This window comes from Manis javanica, chromosome 4 (assembly GCF_040802235.1).
Source record: "Manis javanica isolate MJ-LG chromosome 4, MJ_LKY, whole genome shotgun sequence".
Lineage (NCBI taxonomy): Eukaryota > Metazoa > Chordata > Mammalia > Pholidota > Manidae > Manis > Manis javanica.
The window spans coordinates 125,675,434-125,697,630 of record NC_133159.1 but is presented as its reverse complement, the minus strand read 5'-3'; the positions used below and the strand labels follow the sequence as shown (position 1 = coordinate 125,697,630).

Sequence of the window (22,197 nt, the reverse complement as noted above, 5' to 3'; positions counted from 1 at the left end):
ACTTAGTGGTTGCAGTGGTATGTGTACGGTAATTCTGAAACTATTTTCTATAAAATATGAGAGACCAAATGAGCAAAAACCTATCAATGTTTTTGGAAACCTGGGTTCTCACTATAGAAGAAGTAAAATACTAATTTGGAAGGGGGAAGGTCAGAAGGAAACCCATGGTGTTGGATTTGAACCAAAGATATTGGTATGAACTCATGATTTTCTAAAAAATGTATTTCCTAGCCAAATCCCACCACTGTTTTTATACAGCCTGCAAGTTGTTTACATTTTTACAAGTAATATGTAAAAAAGACTATTATCTTTTAGTTGAGAACAGATACTCAAAATGGTGAGGACTCTGCCTCTTGTCCTACAAACCCTAAAAGATTTATTATCTGTGCAAAGTGTACCCTTGACTAGACTCTAATACTGTTAGACACTTCTAAGGTAAAAACTGAAGAAATTAAATGGATGTCATGCTTCATTTAATCTCAGTGATTAAGTAACTATTAACTGGTTGGTTGTGATGTCAATACAACACACATAAATATACAAACCACTCTTCACGCACACACAAAGCCTCAGAAATGGGAGAGTTTGCAGACCTCAAGGATCACACAAATCCTTCCAAGTACTAATTCTCTCCTGGCTTACCTTGGTTGTATTTTCACCATTTCTTTCATACCGATTCCGCTGTTGAATTTTCTCAGCAATCTCTTGTGCAATTTGGCAAGTAGAATCGTATGTGGAGAACCTGTATCAGAGTCACAAGGGGAGAAAAATGTTTAAGGTCCTTTTAAAGAATTTTCTGCATTATCTAAGTTTTGAGTTTTTAATTCTAGTCACAAATTCAAACAGGAAGGGAGGATAGTAACAGTAATAGTAACATGCTGAATGGTACTGTGAGCCAGACTTTATTCTGAATGCTTCATTTGTAATAACTCACTTAATCCACCCAAAAACGCTAGGAAGGGAGTGCTGTCACCATGTCCATTTCACATGGGAGGAAACCAGGCACAAACGTTGAGCCATTTGCCCAAGTGGTACCATCAGCTGCAAACCAAGGCTGTCTGGCCCTGAGCCTTTGCTCCTAACCACTCTGCCACTCATAACACGTTTGTATTCACTTATTCATAAAACATTCAACAAACAGTTACGAAGGTCCTCCTCTGTAGTGAGCCCTATTCTAGGCCCTGGAGGATATAGCAGTGAACAAAAGTCCCTGCTTCCAAGGAGCTTAGTGAAGGGACAAAGGCATAAAGCAAATACATAGCGTTGATACGGGCTAAGAAGAAAAATAAAGCAGGATAATGGGACAGAAGGTGCCAGGCAAGGTGAGGAAGCCAGCCCCATAGATATCTGGTGAAGAGCTTTATAGGACAGGAACAGCACGTACTTTACATCCTACAACAAAGGCTCTGGTGACAAAGGACACACACCCACGAGGCAGGTAAGCTCACCAGAATTCTCTCAAAACAGTTACTGAGATTCTGTTTGTTATTCAGCAGCACTGGGGGCTCTGAAGGATTCACACCAAATCCCCAGCAGTCCCTCCTTTTTTCCTTTTGTGACGGACTTTTTACTTTCTATTTGTTTTATAGAAAATACTTAATTGTGCATACACATTTCACCTCTCCTATCTGATGGTCTGCTCCTAAAGCACAGGGACCTAGCCGTATGATACAACAAATGTATTTTCCAGGACTGCCCCAGTACAAAATATTGAAAAGTGCTGTTTGACCTTATGTCCCAATTTTTTGCTTGAAAAAATGAACAATCCATTTCTTAAAATCTTATTCCCACATATCACGTGTACATTGACAAAACTTGGCAAATACACTTTTTGAATGAAGGAAAAACAATCCTCAATTGCTTCCTTTAGGATACTCACTATAGTCATTATAGCAATGGCTGACAACTGAGAACCTGATCTGGGCCAGGTTCTACACTAAGAGTTTTACATTTTAAACTTCACAAGGATCCCGTGAGGCAGGATCTTCAACAACTCACCACTACACTCAAAAGTAACATCATTCGCATGTATGTATATATTTGTGTGTGTATGTATGTGCGAATCACACACATATATAAAACAAGAGCAGGTATGCAATACATAATTAAGAGAACAGGAGGTAAGCTGACAAGGAAAACTGGATCCTGGTACCAGCTTTGCCACATTTCCCCTTTCTTCCTTCCATATTGTCATCTATGAAAGGAGATGCTCAGGTCTGGCTCTGTGGTTCCAGACCATACCTATGCAAATCAATAATAAGGTACAATACACTTCCTGCCAAGTGTGGAGTATAAATGGTAAATACTTTCGGAGTTTGGACGTGAGAGAAATTACCATTGGCCGAGGCACTCAGATCTGACAAGGCTGCATGCAGGGGTTAGTTACATCTTGGGCTGAACCATAAGGTTAAAGCAGACCTCTCATTCCCACAGGAAGGAGGAGCAAATTCTATACTCGGCAGAGGCACAGGGAGCCAGCAAAACTGAAAGGAAGATGCCTTGCACATTTGACTGGTGCCCAGAGCAGAAGCATAAGGTAAAAGACAATAGGGATGAATGGAAGCTGGTGCTGCAGAGCGTTCGACATGAGAATAACGTTAGGCTTTTAAAAGAGAATTTTAGAGCTGTATGGGATATTTTATACATACACAAAGTGAGGCCTTGGTGAGGTTATATGAAGTATTGAAGGCCAAAATCCAGATGTCTTACCCGATCCTCATGTTCTCACTTTAGCCCTAAAGAACAGTGGTTCTGAAGCTTTGCTATACATTGGGATCGCTGGAGAATCCTTAAAAAACAAAACAAAACAAAACATAAAACAAGTCTTGGCTCCCACCCCCAAGCACTCTTGACTGAACTGGTACGGGGTTTGCCCTGGACGTGAGTTGTGTGAGCTCCCCAGGTGTTTCCAGTCTGTAGCAAAGTCTGACAACCACTGGCCTAGTGGTAATGGGCAACCTCATCGTCGTATCACACAAGCGCCGAAAGTACTAATTCAGGAAAATTAACGTGAATTCCATTTACCTAAATAGTTGGGAATGAGAGTAGAGTGGCAGGGAACTAGTAGAAGACTTGTACAGCTGTTCAATTCCATAACTAGTCACCAGTATTTACTATCTGCAAGTCAGAAGGCCAAAAGGATGGGACTATAGCAGAAAAAAACAGCATAAATGAGACATTAAGGGTATTCAAAATAAAAAAACAAACAAAATTAGTGAATAATCTGATGTGAGGAGTGAAGAAAGAGTGGATTATTAGAGTTTTCAGGCCTGCAAGACAAAGAGGATGGTGATGCCATGACAGAAACCCAGAAACTAGAAAGGGGAGCAGAAAATAAGCGTCCAGACTATGAACTGGGTCTCTGTTTGATCACAAAAACACTGGCTGTACATTAAATTGACATATATGTATATATAAGATTTACATTAAAAATACACTTAAAAAGATGTAGAAGGCAGAGTGGAAACAAGAATGGCAGAATATTGAACATTATGGAAATTGGGTGATGAGTATAAAAGGGCCTATTATACTAATCCACTTGGTATTTTCTTACATTCCATAATACATACTTTATAAAATAAATAGACCTCCCCCCTCAAAAAGCCCAACTGGAATAGAAAACTGTTAAGGTTTAATTTATTAAATTTTTCCAGAAATTGTCCATCAACAAATAAGTTGTCCTAGCAGTAAAGCTAATTAAGTTTAGCAAAGAATCAGACAGTAAGCACTTGCTATTTCTATAAAAAGTGAGCTGACCACTTACTTTGATAAGCTATTAAAACAGTAACTGCTATATTCCATTTCTAAACATCAGAGCACTAATAAGCATCATTGACCTATGATTTTCAATAGAATGAAGGCAAAGCTGTAGTCCAGTCTGTTTTTTATAGGTTTCCCAAAGTCTCAGTCCATACTCTTTTTTACCTTCCTGACCACCAACTGATTAGGCAAGTTCGTAGATGCTAGCGTAGCAGATGTGCACACTGTTTCACTTTCAACAGTCAAAGAGAAAAACAGTGAGTCAAACTACTTGAGAGTTAACAGGAATAATTATAAATGCTTGTTCAGCATTAACTTTGGAAGAGGCTTGGGGTCCAGGGGTAGCTTCCACCAGTGTAAACGAATAGCCTGGTACCTCCCCCTTACCTCTGAGCTTTATTTCCTACCTCCTGTGTAAAGGGAGGGAGTTAGCTTCCAGGAGGTGGAGGGCAACTTAGCAAGGGCCTTAAAAATGTTCATAAGCTTGGACCCCAAATTCCACTTCTAGGAAGTGAGCCAAAGAAATAAGGTATGAAACAAAGGGGCAGTCTTTGCAACAGTTAAAAAACAAACAAAAATACCCTAATATTACAAGAGGTATAAAGAGGGGAATAATTTAAAAAATTATGGCCGTTCGTATGATGCACTACTATGCACCATAAAAAATCATGTTGTCAGGAAATGATTTGGAAGGTTTACTGTTTTGTAAAGCATATATATGCATATATACAGACATATTATATAAAGCAATAAATTCATTAAAAACCAGTAGTGGTAATTATTCCAAATGATAGCATTAAAGATGGGTTTTTCTTCCCTCTCCAAATATTCAGTATTTTCTAAATTTTCTATCCATGTGTATAGATTGTTAAAATTATGTAGGAAAAAATTCGTGTTAAACCAATTAAGCCATTGACCCAGGTTAACCTAGATCCTCGGACAGTGCTAACTTCGACCCTGCAATCCATTCTCATACGCATACTGTCTGCAAGTTAAAAAATTATAAATTATATTAAAAACACCAACATAAGACATACACTCCAACAAGAACTTTATAAAACTGTTATATGTTTCCAATTACTAAACAAAAATCTCAAGATTGATATAGGATAACAATAGGTTCCCCGGGATCAGAACTTGTGTATTTCATCATTACTCCTTGGCACTTAATTTTTTAATAAATGACCCTTCTGGCAGTTATTGTTTTACTGCATAAATTGCTTCCCTAGAAAGAATCATGATACTCAGTTAACGATAAAAAGCCTTATTTAAAAATGCGTAATTTCTCTGCCAAAGTCCTACAACTTTTTTGAAGGGTCAACAAGATCCTAGGTCCTAGAGCCAACTGGTTACTAACGGGCTTGCTTGACCATGAATTCTCAACTTCGTTTTCTCCACCAGTGAAATAACGGGTTCACCAGATAGGCTGGCGGCATTCCACAAAAAGGTTACTTGTTTTCACAGGAGTCCAGGGAAGCCTGCCCCAGCCAGCTGCACAAGCAGGATGGGCGGGAAATCACCGCGGCGAGATGCAGCCGATATGGGCTGGAGAAATGTTCAGAGATTCGCCACTTAGCCTCCGCTTCCCGGGAACACACTGTCCTTCCCAGGCCACACCTGCAAGCACCCAAGGGATGCGGCAAGGTCCCCCTCAGCAGGGAAAGGGTCTTCGCCGTTCTTCCCTTCATCCCGAAAATCCTCTAGCCCCAAAACCTAGCATTCGCCCAGTCCCAGGAAGCCTGGCCTCCCCGAAGGGCTCTCCGAGCGCGGCGGCCCTCACCCGGGGCTCCCCAGGGATCCGGGGCCATCGTGCAGTCTCCGCCCACTCCCCGGACACTTCCTGCTCGCGGCAGCTGACTACGGCAGCCCGCGAGGCTCACACTCCACTCTTAGACCCGTGAGCGACCGGAACCTGGAGTTTGCAAAGTAAATATACACTAAGGCCTCAAAACTGTGATAAAGAAAGGAAACCGGACCCCCATGGAACATTAAGTTGCAGCAGTCTGCTCCCACTAAGAGATGGGAACAGCTGGGCGCAGTGAAAAGAAAACGGTTGTTGAACAAAATCTAAGCATTTTCCTAGGAAAGTGGGAGCATCTCAAGATGCTTAAAATTTACCAAATTTTACTTGTTACTCTAGCAGTTAAAGTTTTATCCTGCTTAAAACTGAAAGAAAAACAAAAAAGTGGACTGTAGAGATACACAACTGTATGGATCTACCAAAACTCACTTAAATGAATCTTGATATGTACATTATACCTCAATAAAGCTTTAAAAAATTCGGCTGCAAACGGAGACCCAAAGAAGTAAGCTATATATTATTTTCCAGCAGCCTTCCCCTAAGTGCCATTAGGTGCTTGATTATATAGTTACCAAAAAGGTCACGGACTCTTTACATACAGGAGGGAATTTATTCTGTGCATTTAGCGCCTGTTAAATTTTCAGAGAAATAGGAAGGAAAAAGCCCTCTGCATTTGTTGAACGAAAACTCCGAATTCCGCAGGCTAGGTTACAGCGCACGCGTGAAGCTGGCGCGCGTGCGCAAACCGTTACCATAACGACCTAAAGACGCTGCACGGGAGGCTGAGGAAAATGAACCGAGTCTCCGGGAGATGGAGAAACGAATTTCGCCCGATGCAGACGTGGCCGATCTGGAGCTAGAGGCCGTCATCGGCTTCAATGGTGAGGCTTCGAACAGAACCCCGGGATCTTGTGACACAATCAGGAGCAGTAAGACACCAGGTGCCACCTGGAAGGCAGTGTGGGACACTGGCATGAGCACAGGCTAGGGCCAAGCACAGGGGGCGCAGACAGCCTCTCCAGGACAAAGTCTCAGAGTCACCTCCTCGCTCCGAGCCTCAAGGAGTGGGACGGTTTTTGCCAGCACCTAAAAGGAGCCAAATGCCTCTCCTCTCAGGGCTGGAAGGATGAATACGGAAGGTTGTGGCCCTTATCCCACTAGGTCAGCTCTCCCGTCGCTCTATTTCCTTCGCAGCTCTCAAATCTTCCCGCCCCTTCCAAACCACTAGGTTATGGAGTCTGTATCTGCCGCTGGGACCAACTAACTTCCAAAATACCAGTTGACGTATCAGTGAGAAAGGGCAGGGGAAGGAACGTGTATTTGAGCAACCGTTTGAGAAGGTCTTGTCCTCTAACGCGAAGAAAGGATTCTAACCGTCGATTTCAGGCGACAATAGGAGGCGAAGGGGACGCCAGGGGTAGCTGGAGGGGAAAGATGCTTTGGTCAGAGGAGGTCTGGTTGGTCTGCTCAAATCTTATTTATGCTGCGCATTTGAACATCAAGGGGGAAAAAGGCTATTTTGTTTTGTTTTTGTTTTTGTTTTTTGAGAAGAATGAAAACAGGCATTTCGGTATTTTAGAAAGAGCAAACTTTTTAAAAAGTTCATTGTGATTCCTGAAAGCTATAAAATTTTAATAATGTATATGTCGATTAATCAATGACTAAAAATGCTTTAAGCACATTCTGGGACTTAGGTCTTGACGCTTTGTTTACTTTAGTAGTCTCTAATAGAAAGTGGGCACTTAGTACAACTGAGATGTTAGCCATCTTTAGAGCTGTTTACCACACCATTGGTAAAGGAAGTGAGTGACTGACAGTGAGTGCAAAGGGGGCACACTGGTTACCAGTGTGAAACCTCAAACAGCTCTGCAACTGCACTCATGCTGTTTTGTAGAGCTCCTAGAGTAAATATATGGTATACTGTATCGTGATGTGTTCCATGGCGATTATTAATGATCTTGATCTTTTAAAATGTTCCAAATGAATTGAACTGTTTATACTTTGTTGGTTTTGCGACAATTGATATTCTTTCATATAGTCAAATATACAGTTATACGTACATGCTCAATACTTAACTATGCACTGAGAATACAGGGGTAACTACATACATAGGAATGGGAGTATAGAAAATTGGAAAAATACAGTGAAACCAAAAGAAAAATCAGCCATTGTTCCATTCCCCAAATATATCACTATTAAACTTTTGGTGTGATCGTTTCAACTATGTATTTACATATAAATATTTCTTATTAAAGTATCATTGAGATACAGTCTTATGAAGGTTTCACATGAACAACATTGTGGTTTCAACATTTACCCATATTATCGAATCCACCCCACCCCATTGCAGTCACTGTCTATCAGTGTACTAAGATGCTATAGAGTCATTACTTCTCTGTGCTGTACTGCCTTCCCAAGACCTACCCATATTGTGATTGTCAATTATATTGCCCCTTAATCCCTCCCCAACACCTTTCCTATGGTAACTGCTAGTACCTTCTCAGAGTCTGTGAGTCTGCTGCTATATTTGTTACTTCAGTTTTGCTTTGTTTTTATACTCCACAAATGAGTGAAGTTCATTGGGTACTTGTCCTTATTCGCCTGGCTTATTTCATTAAGCATAATAATACTCTCTAGATCCATCCATGTTGTTGCAAATGGTAGGATTTCTTTTTATGGCTGAAAAATATTCCATTGTGTATATGTACCACATCTTCTTTATTCATCTGTTTGATGGAAACTTTGGTCGTTTCCGTATCCTGGCTATTGTAAATAGTGCAGCCACAAACATAGGGGTGCATATGTCTTTTTGAATCAGGGATCTTGTTTTCTTCAGATAAATTTCTAGGGGTGGAATTCCTGGGTCAAATGGTGTTTCTATTTTTAGTTTTTTGAGGAACTTCCATATTGCTTTCCACAATGGTTGAATGAATTTACATTCCCACGAACAATGTAGGAAGGGTTCCACCTTCTACGCATCCTCGCCAGCATTGTCTTTTGGATGTTGACTATCCTAACTGATGTGAGGTGATATCTCATTGTCTTTTTAATTTGCATTTCCCTGTTGATTAGCGATGTGCAGCATCTTTTCATGTACCTGTTGGCTACCCAAATTTCTTCTTTGGAGAAGTGCCTGTTCATATACTCTGCCCATTTTTCAATCAGATTATTTGGTTTTGGGATATTGAGGCATGTGGATTCTTTATATAATTTGGATGTTAACCCCTTATTGGATAAGTCATTAATGATGATATTCTCCCATTCTTTAGGATGCCTTTTTGTTCTGCTGATGGTGTCCTTTGCTGTACAGAAGCTTTTTAGTTTAATGTCATCCCACTTCCTCATTTTTTATTTTGTTTCCCTTGCCTGGGGAGATGTGTTCAGGAAAATGTGTATATTCAATAGATTTTTGCCTATGTTCTCTTCTAAGAGTTTTATGATCTCATGACTTACATTCAGGTCTTTGATCCATTTTGAATTTACTTTTGTGTATGGAGTTACACAATAATCCAGTTTCATTCTCTTATATGTAGTTGTCCAGTTTTGCCAACACCAGTTGTTGAAGAGGCTGTCACTTCCCCATTGTATATCCATGGCTCCTTTATCGTATATTAATGGCCCATATATGCTTGGGTTTATATCTGGGCTCTCTATTCTGTTCCATTGATCTATGGGTTGGTTCTCGTGCCAGTACAAATTGTTTTGATTACTGTGGCTTTGTAGTAGAACTTGAAGTTAGGGAGGGTAATCTCCCCAGCTTCGTTCTTCCTTCTCAGGATTGCTTTGGCTATTTGCGGTCTTTTGTGGTTCCATATGAATTTTAGAACTATTTGTTCTAGTTTGTTGAAGAATGCTGTTGGTATTTTGATAGGGATTGCATTGAATCTGTACATTGCTAGACAGGATGACCATTTGACAATATTAATTCTTCCTATCCATGAGGATGGAATGTATTTCCACTTATTGGTGTCTACTTTAATTTTTCTCATGAGTGTCTTGTAGTTTTCATGGTATAAGTATTTCACCTCCTTGGTTAGGTTTATTCCTAGGTATTTTACTCTTTTTGATGCAATTGTAAATGGAGTTGTTTGCACGATTTCCCTTTCTGCTAATTTGTTGTTAGTATATAGGAATGCAACAGATGTCTGTGTATTAATTTTTGTATCCTGCAACTTTGCTGAGTTCAGTTATTAGTTCTAATAGTTTTTTGGTGGAGTGTTTAGGGTTTTCTATGTATAATACCAAGTAGTCTGCAAGCAGTGACAGTTGAACTTCTTCCTTACCAATTTGGATGCCTTTTATTTCTTTGTGTTGTCTGATTGCCATGGCTAGAACCTCCCCTACTATGTTGAATGACAGTGGTGAGAGTGGGCATCTTTGTCTTATTCCCTATCTTAGAAGAAAAACTTTCAGCTTTTTGCTGTTAAGTATGATGTTGGCTGTGGGTGTGTCATATATGGCCTTTATTATGCTCAGGTACACACCCTCTGTACCCATTGTGTTGAGCATTTTTATTATGAATGGATGGTGAATTTTGTCAAATACTTTTTCGCCATTTACTAAGATGATCATGTGGTTTTTGTCCTTCTTTTTGTTGGTGTGGTGTATGATGTTGATTGATTTTTTAATATTGTACCATCCTTGCATCCCTGGAATAAATCCCACTTGGTCATGATGGATGATTTTTTTGATGTATTTTTGAATTTCATTTTGATAATATTTTGTTGAGTATTTTTGCATCTATGTTCATCAGGGATATTGGTCTATAATTTTCTTTTTTTGTGGTGTCTTGGTCTGGTTTTGGTATTAGAGTGATGCTGACCTCATAGAATGAGTTTGAAGTATTTCCTCCTCGTCTACTTTTTGGAATACTTTAAGGAGGATGGGTATTAGGTCTTTTCAAAATGTTTGACAAAATTCAGCAGTGAAGTCATCTGGTCCAGGAATTTTGTCCTTGGGTAGTTTTCTGATAACCAATTCAATTTCATTGCTGGTAATTGTCTGTTCTCATTTTCTGTTTCTTCCTGAATCAGTCTTGGAAGGTTGTACTTTTCTAGAAAGTTGTTCATTTCTTCTACATTGTTCAATTTTTTGGCATATAATTTTTCATAGTATTCTGTAATAATTCTTTATATTTCTATGGTGTCTATTGTGATTTTTCCTTTTTTCATTTCTGATTCTGTTTATGTGTGTCCACTCTCTTTTTTTCTTGATATGTCTGGCCAGGGATTTATCTATTTTGTTTATTTTCTCAAAGAACCAGTCCTGCTTTCTTTGATTCTGTTTTTATTCTTCCCAATTTTATTTATTTATCCTTTGATCTTTATTATGTCCCTTCCTCTACTGACTTTGGGCCTCATTTGTTCTTCTTTTTCTAGTTTAATTGTGAGTTTAGACTGTTCATTTGGAATTGTTTTTCTTTTTTGAGGTAAGCCTTTATTGATATATACTTTCCTCTTAGAACTGCCTTTGGTGTATCCCACAGGTTTTGGGCTGTTAAGCTGTTGCTTTAATTTCTGTTCATATATTAATTGATCTCTGTTTTAATTTGGTTATTGATCCATTGATTATTTAAGAGCATGTTGTTAAGCCTCCATGTGTTTGTAGGCTTTTTTGTTGTCTTTGAATAATTTATTTCCAGTTTTGTACCTTTGTGGTCTGAGAAGCTGGTTGGCACAATTTCAATCTTTTTGAAATTACTGAGGCTCTTTTTTGTGGCCTAGTATGTGATGTACTCTTGAAAACATTCCATGTACACTTGAGGAGAATGTATATATCCTGCTGCTTTTGGGAGGAATAGTCTGTAGATGTCTGTTAGGTCCATCTGTTCTAATGTATTGTTCAGTGCTCTGTCTCCTTACCTGTTTTCTGTTTGGTTGATCTGTCTATGGGTGTAACTGGCGTGTTAGTCTCCTAAAGTGAATGTGTTGCATTCTGTTTCCCCCTTTAATCCCATTAATATTTGTTTCACATATTTAGGTGCTCCTATATTGGTTGCATAGATAGATATTTATAATGGTTATATCCTCTTTTTAGACTGACACCTTTATCATTATATAATGTCCTTCTTTGTCTCTTGTTACTTTCTTTGTTTTGAAATCTATTTTCTCTCATATAACTACTGCCACTCCTGCTTTTTTCTCCCTATTGCATGAAATATCTTTTGCCACCCCTTCACTTTTAGTTTGTGTATGTCTTTGGATCTGAAGTGAGTCTCTTGTAAGTCGCATATAGACAGGTCTTGGTTTTTTACCCATTCTGCAGCTGTGTCTTTTGATTGGTACATTCAGTCCATTTACATTTAGGGTGATTATCCATAGATATGTACTTATCGCCATTGCAAGCTTTAGATTTGTGGTTACCAAAGGTTCAAAAATAGCTTCCTTACTATCGTACAGTCTATGTTAAATTACTTTATTAGTCTATTTTAAACACAATTGAAAGGGTTTTTTTTCTCCCCTTCTTCTTCCTCCTCCACTCTTTATTTATGAGTTGTCATATTCTGTACTCTTTGTGTATCCCTTGACTAACTTTGTGAGTAGTTTATTTAATTTTGCATTTGCTTAGTAATAAATTAGTCTACTACCTTTACTGTAGGTTCATTTTCTCTGGTGACAACTATTTAGCCTTAGGATCATTTCCATGTAGAGCAGTCCCTTTTAGAGATCTTATAGAAATGGCTTGGTGGTGATGAATTCCATCAATGTTTGCTTATATGGAAATTGTTAGATCCCTGCTTCAAATTTAAATGATAATCTTGCCTGGTAGAGTATTGCTGGTTGGAGGCCCTTCTGTTTCATTAAGTTAAATATATCATGACACTCCAGCCTGTAAAGTTTCTGCTCATAGCCTGGTGGGGTTTCCTTTTTAAGTGATCTTTTTTCTCTTTCGCTGCTTTCAGTACTCTCTCCTTGTCCTTGATATTTGCCAATTTAATTATGATATGTCTTGGTGTTGTCTTTCTAGGGTTCCTGATCTATTTCCTTTGATTGGGGAAGGTTTCAACAATCATTTCCTCTAAGACACTTTCTATCCCTTTGTCTCTCTCTTCTTCTTCCAGTACCCGTATAATGTGAGTGTTGTTCCATTTGTATTGGTCACACAGCTCTCTTATTATTCTTTCATTCCTAGAGATACTGTTTCTCTCTGTTCCTCAGCTTCTTTGTTTCCTTGTTCTCTAATTTCTGTTTAATTTACAGTCTCCTGCTCCTCATCTAATCTACTTTTAAATCCCCCCACTGTATGTTTCACTTCAGATACTGTATTCTTCAGCTTTGGTTGGCTTTTTTTGAGGATGTCTGTCTCTTTGTTGAAGTCCTCCTTGAGATCTTGAATACTTTTCTGTAAATCTATTTATGACTTTAATTTTGAAGTCATTATCATGAAGTTTGGTGATTTCAGTTTCACTGAGCCCTCTTTCTGGTGTCTTTCTTGAATTTCTGTTTGGGCCAAATTCCTCTGTCTCTTCTTTTTTTTTTTTTAGTGTTTCTAATGGGGTAATAGATTTGTGTAGGAGGCTTCTAGTACTCAGAAGCTCAATTTTCTGTGTGGGAACTCCAGCTGTTTGTATGCAGTGAGTATGGCACCTGCCTGCCTTGCTCATAGTGTTCTGATTTCAGGTGGGTTGTGTGGGCCATCAGCTGATCACAGGAGCAGGGAGAATACTCTCTGGAGCTGTTGTGGGCAGAGCTGCCCTCACTCTGTCCTTCAGCAATGGCTGGGTGGAGGCAGCAAGTGGGACCTGTACCTGTGGGGAGGAAATTGCTCCTGGGGCTGGGCTGCTCATGTGCGATGGGCTGCAGGGCTGGAGCTGTTGTGGGCTGAGCTTCCCTCCAGGCAGCCTCCTGTGATGGTGGTGGCTGGTGAACAGGACCAGTGCCTGCCAGGAAGAAAGAGCTCCCAGGGATGGCTCTTGCATACATCTCCCCAGCTGGCCCAAAATAAGGCTGAGCAGGCTGGGGGCTCTCACTCTGCCTATCTGGAAATAAAGTGTGATTTCACTGCCAGCCAGCAGTCCATGTGCCACTTCAAGGAGTCTCTGGGCTGAGTTGCTAGAGAGGAGGATGGAGCATCTGAAGCTCCTGATGGCTCCTAACCTGTTGGGCTGAGGAGGGCAAGCTGGGGAGGTATTATTCACCTGACCTTTCTCCTAAACAGAGAGCACTGGGCAATCCTTGCCCCTCTGGCACCCCTCTCACTGCTGGGAAGTCTTTCAAACTGCCTGCTCTGTTTTCCTTCTCAGGGGGGCCTGTAGAGTGACTTTTCTCCACAGGTGGCTGGGTTCTCAGCCTCCCTGAGTGTTCCACCTGTCTCTGTTGTCCAGCCTCACCAATCACCAGGGCACTGTGCAGTGTGGGCTTATGTTCCCGGAGCTGATCTCCAGGGCCAGGTGTTCAGGGTCCTGGTCGTCTACTCCCTCTGTGCTCCGTTCCTCTTCCTCCCACCTATGGTCTGGGATTGGGTCCCACTGGATCATGGCTTTGTCACGTTATCCTTTTTTGTAGGGTCTTCTCTTCTTTCCCAGATGTAGGTGATCAGTTAGTTCTTCAGTCTTCAGGTTGATTTCAGGCCTAGTTGTATTTGCTTTATTTTTGTGTTCTATGTGATTTTGGTAGGAGGTTTTTGCCTCGCCTTCCTACACCACCACCCTTGTTCCCCAAAATTCCCTATAAATATTTTAAAAATAAAAGTAGACTCATGCTGTATATATATTCTCTTATAGTCAGACTGTTTCCCAGTGCTGTATGTATACTCTCATAATCAGTCTTTTTTCCACTTAACAATATGCCTTATAAATCTTTTTTAGTGGTACATATACTCTATGCCATGATTTTGAACATAATACTTCAATATAATATTCTGTTGCATAATGTGACCATTTATTTAAACAATGCCTTGTTCTTAAGAATTTAGCATAATTTCCATTGTTTTGCATTTATTTTTAGATGATACAAAGAACATCTGCATAGCCAAACCTTAACTCTAACTGTCTCCTTTAGGATAAAGTCTGAATACCTCTTAAAGACTTTTAATAAGCCTCTAAATGCTATAATATATGCAATAGAAATGTGTACCAAAAGTATATCTGTGGAAATATTTATAGTAGCATTATTTCACATAGCTAAAAACTACAACCAAAATTTCCATCAAAAGTAGAAAGGACAAATAAATTGTGTTATATTCATACAATAGAGTATTCTGCAGCAATGACAAAAAAATGACCTACTGCTACATGCAACAGCATGAATGGAGCTCCCTGACATAACATTTGAATGAAAAGATCCAGACACAAAAGAATACATACCATATAATCCCATTCATATGAAGTTCTAAAATGAGGAAAATTAATTTATGGGAATAGAAATCAAAACAGCAATCACCCTTTGGGAGATGTAGACTGGGAGAAGGCACATGGGAAATGGCTGGGTTGTGGTAGTAATCTACTTCTTGGTCTGGGATATCATTAAATTGGTGTGTTGGTAAAAAATTAATGAGTTTTCTGTATTTTTGTCTTCAGTGAAAAATGTTTACTTAAAAAGGCTATACTCATTAAAGAGAATAAGCAAAATGTTATGAAAGTTTGGGAGAAAGATTCTATTCTAGGCTTGAGTGAGGTCAAGGAAGGGTCAATTCAAGTAATCTTTAAAGCTGGGTAGAAGTCAGTGGATAAAAACCGAGGAGTAGAGTATTCCGAGTAGCAAGAATAGTGTGAACACCAGAAGAAGGTGAAGAATGTGGGGCCTGAATGGGGAATGGCAAAAATGGCCTCGGTTTCAGAGACCGGCAGCATTACATAGGAAAGAGGGCCTGACATTTGATTTTAGAGGCCTTAAAACCAGGTGTGGAGAAAATGGAAATTTCTGACCAGGATTCCCCTCGCCTTAATAGCACCTATTGTATATACATATATATAAGAGCCTGTTCACACATCTATGGGGCCCTTACTGGGGACAGAGAGGCTCACGGGTCTTGGGAGTATTGGCCTAGGGGAGAGGCAGAAAGAAACACCCATTTTCTCAGGTCCTCAGTTCCTTGCACATAATTGGTCAGGCATCTGCCAGTCCTCAGAGGCCCACTCCCAGAGCTCCTCCCAGTGCTAGGGGCGGGGAAGTAGAGGGCCCTGAGAGCGGGGAGAGAGTGGTCTGAACAGGAGCCGTGAGAATGGGAGAGAGCCAAAAAGGCAAGTGTGGAGGGAGAACTAGGAAAGAATGGCGGCTGGCAGAGGGAAGCCGTGGAACCCCGGAGCTAGGAGAGGAGTAAGCCTTTGCCGGAGAGCGGGAAGGAGCAGTGCCCGAGCGAATGAACGTGGCATGAACCCCTCCTGATGCCCAGCTTCTTGCCATTGCCTTTATTCTGTCTCACCATATTTATAGGGAACTTGCCCTGGGTGGGGAATGACCTCCTCCTGGAGCAGTACAAGGTAATCGTGTTTATTTTTCATGTGGAAACAAATGAGGAGCAAAAACAAAGCCCCTTTTATCATTGTGACACTAGAACACTCATTGTAGTTATGCAATAGTTTATGAATTTTAACTTGAGAGTATAAATATATAACTGTACTTTATTCTTCTAGGTATTGTCTTTTGACAGGAAATTTTTATTTAATCAAACTAAATATAGTTATGTTGCCTATGAAAACATTATAAAACTGTAGTTCCTAACAGTTTGTAATGACACAAGAATAGCCACATTAATCAATTAACTGGAGTAAATAAGCCCATGATATTCCTATTTTGCAGACTCCCTAAACTGAAAACAGCAATAATAACTATATATAAAAATGTGTACATTAACAAAGTAATAAACACACTATATATATCTATACTATATATAAACAACTTATATTATATACTATACTATATAAACATTATATACAAAACAATTTGCATGTTTTATCTTACATAAATAGCAGCACATTGTGCACATGTTGAAACCTGCTTTTTTCATCTGACATTATTTGTGCAGTGTATCGATGTTGATTCATGTTGATTAATTCATGCTAACCCCACTGTTCCCTTGTGTATACATGCCAATATTAGTTATCTATTTCCCTCTTGATGCCTTTTAGTTTATTTCTAACTTTTTGCTAATACAAACAATGCCACAGTGCACACCTGAGTAGAGGCCCACGAGTGCAGTTACAAGGATTTCCTTAGGTTATATACCAAAGTGGGGAATGGCTGGGTCCTAGTGTATGTGCATATTCAACCATACTCAATATGAACACGTTGTTTTCCAGAGCAATTCTACCAGTTTACCCTCCCATGAATCAGAGTATGTTCCACCCACTTCACATCACCACCAGTGCTGGGTGTTGCCAGCCTTTTTAAATTTAGTCACTTGGATGGAGATGAAGGGGTGTCTCATTTTGGATATAATTTGCATTCCCCTTTGATTACGTGTGAGGTTACATATCTTTCATATGTTTATTAGCTTTTCAATTTCCTCCATCATAAATTGCCTGTTCATATCCTTTGCTCATTTTTCTGTTGGGCAGCTTGTGTGTTTCATATTTCTTTGCAATAGTGCTTTGTGTACCCTGAATATAATCCTTCGTCTGTTACATTGCCAATATCTCTGGTTTGGATTTTCTTTTCATTTTCTCTTTTGTCATTAGAATTCTTTAATTTTTAACATAAGTGCTTGAATATATTAGCCTTTCTGTTAGGATTTGCTCTTTCATGTCATATTTAGGAAGTCATTATTTACTACAATGTGTGTATACATCAAGTCTTGTTTTTCACATTGATATCCTTGATCTACCTGGAGTATATTGTTTTAGGATGGTGTGAAATAGGGATCTAACTTGACTTTTTCCATATGGATAGCCATGTGATTGTTTATAAGGAGACTGCAATTTAAAAAATATATATATATATACACACATTTTTTTAAGTAGGAAAAGATCACCTCCACCCAAACGCAACCTTAGTATTATGAGAACTTAGTATATAAAAAGGGAATGATCACAATTAAAATGAAAGAAATCATTTATTCACTAAATACATTGACCTTTTGAGCAAAAAAAGATACTGTTTAGCTACTAGAATCACATTATGCACCAAAATAAATTCCAGAGGGAGTTAAATACAGAAGATGAATCCGTTAAAAGACCAGGAGACTGTATTAATGCATATTTATGACTCTTTTGATGTGATGGAGTAGGAAATAGCAATAAAAAGGATTTAAAAATACCCAGGAATAAATATAATAATACATGTAGGAGCTCTTTATGAAGAAAAATTGAAAATGCTACTGGGAAACATAAAAGGAACCATCATGGAGAAACATACCCTTGTTTAGAAAGGAGATATAATGTAGTATATAAAAATTGTTTTGCCTGAAATTAATCTATACATTTAATACTATTCCACTAAAAATGATTTTTAACCAGTCAAGCTGACTTTAAAGTTTATATTGCAAAATAAATAGGAATAACCAAAAGATTCCTGACCAAAGATGAGTGATAAGGGGGAACTTATGTCTGTTGCATATTAAAATATTACTTTATTTTATTACAAATTATTACAAAATAATTACACATTACATAGGTTTGTAATTCTGGAGATTATTCTTGGCAAACAGCTGAAGGATGGGGTCCTGGAAGACCCCACTGGAAGAGGTCCTGAGTTTCTTCAGAGTTCCAGGTGGTGACTGAGAACTGAAACCAAGTTTTTATCTTTCTTTTTTTTTTTTTTGAGAGGGCATCACTCATATTTATTGATCAAATGGTTGTTAACAACAATAAAATTCTGTATAGGGGACTCAATGCTCAATGCACCATCATTAATCCACCCCAAGCCTAATTCTCATCAGTCTCCAATCATCTGAAGCATAGCGAACAAGTTCTTACATGGTGAACAGAGCCTTACATAGTGAATAAGTTCTTACATGGTGAACAGTACAAGGGAAGTCATCACAGAAACTTTCGGTTTTGATCACACATTATGAACTATAAACAATCAGGTCAAATATGAATATTCGTTTGATTTTTATACTTGATTTATATGTGAATCCCACATTTCTCCCTTATGATTATTATTATTATTTATTTATTTTTTAAATAAAATCCTGAAGTGGTAGGTAGATGCAAGATAAAGGAAGAAAACATAGTTCAGTGTTGTAAGAGAGCAAATGTAGATGATCAGGTGTGTGCCTGTAGACTAAGTGTTAATCCAAGTTAGACAAGGGCAATAAGACATCCACGGATGCAGAAATTTCTCTCAAAACAGGGGTGTGAGGTTCTCCTCTGTTGATCCCCAATTTCTCAACTTCTGGCCCCCCTGCGACTGTGCCTGTCTTAGGTTGTTCCTCCCTTGAGGAATCTCACCCGTCTCTGGCTAATCAGTCATCTTCCGGGTCCATACAGGAAAATGTAAAGTTGGTAAGTGAGAGAGAAGCCATATTGTTTGCAAAGGTTAGCTTTTTACTTCTTTGCAGATTTATGCCCTGTGGCTTTTATGCCCAGCAATTGTCTTGAGGTATCTTTACCACTTGGAAGAATTGTGATACTCGGTAAATTCGATATGAGGCACAAATTCTGTTTAAGGGTTGTAATTAGGAAAGAAGAAGAAAAGCTATGGAAGTAGCAGACAGAAGAAAACATGGGAAGATTGATTTCTTTGACATATTTTCTTGTAGAGACTTAAGCATGTATAGGTTTTAAACAACTAATTAAATTGCATACACACATTAACATAATAGGAATACAGTTACATAACCAAAGCAGAACTATAATTACCAGCCATCTCCAGTGAAACCAAGAAAAACAGTTAGGCACCCTAGGCATTTGTGAAAATTTATCTATGATATGATGGATATTGTCCAACTGAACTTGAACAGTCTGAGAGAAATCAGACAAATTAAAACAACCCATTCCTGGGAACTGTTCACATCCCATATGTTCTTTTAACAGTAGATAGTCTATAAGATTTTGGAGCGCTACAACTTGCACTTCTCCTAATTCTTGGTTGAGTTCCAACAGTATAGATCCAGTCAAATTTGTTGTTTTACTGTATGCACAGGCCAGCTTAAATATCTCCTTCTTCATTCCCATGGCAAGTCCAGGAACTGGTGGGATGAATGCAGCTACAACTGTAGCAGCGCCTGGATCTTTGTTGAGGTTTTTTGATGATCATCTTCTAGTATCACTCTTCCAGAGAGTGCTGATGTTGGAAGTTCTTCTTCATATCGTATCATAGTTCATTTCCTTCGTAGCCAAATTAGGCTTTGATCCTCTGTATAAACACAAACAGACCCTTTGCCCACACTTTGATATGCCCTTTATACCATTGTGTAGAACTCATTGGAGGTCAACACACATGAACTGCTTTTTTTTTAAGAGAAGGGAATAGTATCAGAAAAATGTACCTCCATAGCCGATCATCTGACACCCTTTAAGTGATCAAAATTAAGGACATTTAAAGTATGCATTAATCGTTGATTTACAGTTAGATTTATCCAATCAGGGAGTAATCCCCGTTTTCTTTCTTTCTTTTTTTTTGTTATCATTAATCTACACTTACATGAAGAACACTATGTCTACTAGGCTCTCCCCTATACCAGGTCCCCCCCACAAACCCCTCTACAGTCACCGTCCATCAGCATAGCAAAATGCGGCAGAATCACCACTTGTCCTCTCTGTGCTGTACAGCTCTCCCCTTTCTCAGACCCCCCACATTATGCATGCTAATCTTAATACCCCCCCTTTTTCTCCCCCCCCCTTATCTCTCACTACCCACCCATCCTCCCCAGTCCCTTTCCCTTTGGTACCTTTTAGTCCATTCTTGGGATCTGTGATTCAGCTGCTGTTTTGTTCGTTCAGTTTTTCCTTTGTTCTTATACTCCACAGATGCGTGAAATCATTTGGTATTTCTCTTTCTCTGCTTGCCTTATTTCACTGAGCATAATACCCTACAGCTCCATCCATGTTGCTGCAAATGGTAGGATTTGCCCTCTTCTTATGGCTGAGTAATATTCCATTGTGTATATGTTCCATATCTTCTTTATCCATTCATCTACCAATGGACATTTAGGTTGCTTACAATTCTTGGCTATTGTAGATAGTGCAGCGATAAACAAAGGGGTGCATCTGTCTTTCTCAAACTTGATTGCTGCATTCTTAGGGTAAATTCCTTCGAGTGGAATTCCTGGGTCAAATGGTAAGTCTGTTTTGAGCATTTTGAGGAACCTACATACTGCTTTCCACAATGGTTGAACTAATTTACATTCCCTCCAGCAGTGTAGGAGGGTTCCCCTTTCTCCACAGCCTCGCCAACATTTGTTGTTGTTTGTCTTTTGGATGGTAGCCATCCTTACTGGTGTGATGTGATACCTCATTGTAGTTTTAATTTGCATTTCTCTGATAATTAGCGATGTAGAACATCTTTTCATGTGTCTGTTGGCCATCTGTATTTCTTTTTTGGATAACTGTCTGTTCAGTTCCTCTGCCCATTTCTTAATTGGATTATTTGTTTTTTGTTTGTTGAGGCGTGTGAGCTCCTTATATATTTTGGATGTCAAGCCTTTATCAGATCTGTCATTTTCAAATATATTCTCCCATACTGTAGGGTTCCTTTTTGTTCTATTGATGGTGTCTTTTGCTGTACAGAAGCTTTGCAGCTTAACATAGTCCCACTTGTTCGTATTTGCTGTTGGTTTCCTTGCCCGAGGAGATATGTTCAAGAAGAGGTCACTCATGTTTATGTCTAAGAGGATTTTGCCTATGATTTTTTTCCAAGAGTTTAATGGTTTCATGACTTACATTCAGGTCTTTGATCCATTTTGAGTTTACTTTTGTATATGGGGTTAGACAATGGTCCAGTTTCATTCTCCTACATGTAGCTGTCCAGTTTTGCCATCACCATCTGTTGAAGAGACTGTCATTTTGCCATTGTATGTCCATGGCTCCTTTATCAAATATTAATTGACCATGTATGTTTGGGTTAATGTCTGGAGTCTCTAGTCTGTTCCACCTGTCTGTGGCTCTGTTCTTGTGCCAGTACCAAATTGTCTTGATTACTATGGCTTTATAGTACAGCTTGAAGTTTGTGAGTGAGATCCCCCCTACTTTATTCTTCTTTCTCAGGATTGCTTTGGCTATTCGGGGTGTTCATATGTATTTTTGAATTATTTGTTCCAGTTCATTGAAGAATGGTGCTGGTAATTTGATAGGAATTGCATCAAATCTGTATATTGCTTTGAGCAGGATGGCCATTTTGACAATATTAATTCTTCCTAGCCATGAGCACGGGATGTTTCCATTTGCTAGTGTCCCCTTTAATTTCTCTTAAGAGTGAATTGTCGTTTTCAGAGTATAGGTCTTTCACTTCTTTGGTTAGGTTTATTCCTGGGTATTTTATTCTTTTTGATGCAATTGTGAATGGAATTGTTTTCCTGATTTCTCTTTCTATTGGTTTGTTGTTAGTGTATATTAAAGCTACAGAGTTCTGTGTGTTAATTTTGTATCCTGCAACTTTGCTGTATTCTGATATCAGTTCTAGTAGTTTTCGGGTGGTGTCTTTAGGGTTTTTTATGTACAGTATCATGTCATCTGCAAATAGTGACAGTTTAACTTCTTCTTTACCAATCTGGATTCCTTGTATTTCTTTGTTTTGTCTGATTGCCATGGCTAGGAC

At 39.0% G+C, this 22,197-nt stretch overlaps 1 protein-coding gene across 1 annotated transcript in view; it reads left to right on the top strand.

Moving 5' to 3' along the window:
- Positions 1-6,320: 6,320 nt before the first annotated feature.
- The window catches only part of LOC140849026 (cilia- and flagella-associated protein 52-like), a 41,520-nt gene continuing 25,643 nt past the window's right edge, over positions 6,321-22,197 (top strand). The window contains exon 1 of the mRNA XM_073234821.1: positions 6,321-6,441. The gene's annotated coding sequence lies outside the window, so the exon portion shown is untranslated. The remainder of the gene's footprint in view (positions 6,442-22,197) is intronic.